The sequence below is a fragment of the Mandrillus leucophaeus genome, unplaced genomic scaffold, assembly GCF_000951045.1.
Source record: "Mandrillus leucophaeus isolate KB7577 unplaced genomic scaffold, Mleu.le_1.0 Scaffold97, whole genome shotgun sequence".
Classification (NCBI taxonomy): domain Eukaryota; kingdom Metazoa; phylum Chordata; class Mammalia; order Primates; family Cercopithecidae; genus Mandrillus; species Mandrillus leucophaeus.
In genome coordinates this window covers 969,402-970,536 of record NW_012110585.1, presented here as the reverse complement: position 1 = coordinate 970,536, position 1,135 = coordinate 969,402, and positions in this window count along the sequence as shown.

The window sequence follows — 1,135 nt, the reverse complement described above, 5'->3', positions numbered from 1 at the left end:
AAAGTATGATATTTTTTAGTGAGAATTCTCCTTTTATGACCTTCTCTGGCTCTGTATTTTAGAATTTTAAACATGTGACTGAATTTTGATTCTGACACCTTTCACACACCTGCAATGATCTTCTAATTTACTTACCTTTCACCTCCTGTTGTCTTTTTTTTTTTCTTCTTGAGACAGAGTCTCACTCTGTTGCACAGGCTGAGTACAATGGCATGATCTTGGCTCACTGCAACCTCCACCTCCCGGGTTCAAACGATTCTCCTGCCTCAGCCTCCCAAGTAGCTGGGATTACAGGTGTGCACCACCATGCCCAGCTAATTTTTGTTTTGCCATATTGGCCAGGCTGGTCTTGAACTCCTGACCTCAGGTGATCCACCCACCTTGGCCTCCCAAAGTGCTGGGATTACAGGTGTGAGCCACTGCACCCAGCCCCTCCTATTGTCTTTATCAAAAACTATCTGGACCATTTGACCGCAGCTGGCTAATTTTTTATTTTTAGTGGAGATGGGGTTTCCCCATGTTTTCTAGGCTGGTCTTGAACTCTTGACCTCAAGTGATCCACCCACTCTGGCCTCCTAAAGTGCTGGGATTACGGGCGTGAGGCACCGTGCCCAGCCTCTTTCACTTTACTTTTATTTTAGCTCTCATTTTCCCCAAGTTTCCCCCAATCTGGCAAGTTTGGCCCAGCCATTTATGAGCGAGGCATACTTTTGAGCTGACTGTAGGTTGTATATCTCATGAGGTGTGTGTCTAGTGGTCTTTACTATAACAGGGTTGGGAAGTGACTGTGCTGCTTTATTGGGTGACCCTAAGTGTTAATATCCCCAGAGAAGGAAGCATGCCCCTGTTTCCTGTCGGGAGAGTGTAAGCTTGGGTGCGGGTATGATGGACCCGGGCAGAGGAGGAGGCTGGGTGGAGAAAGGTAGGTAGACTCTCACGTACTCCTTGTATTTTTAGATCTGGCATCTCACTCTACTTTTGGAGAAATCTTGAGAATCATCTCTAAAGAAACGTGTGGCTGTTCTTGCGGGTTTCTTGATGACACTGAGTTATTAGGCTGGTGCAAAAGTAATTGCAGTTTTCACAATTTTGATGACAAAAACCGCAATTACTATTTTTTTTTTTTTTTTTTTTT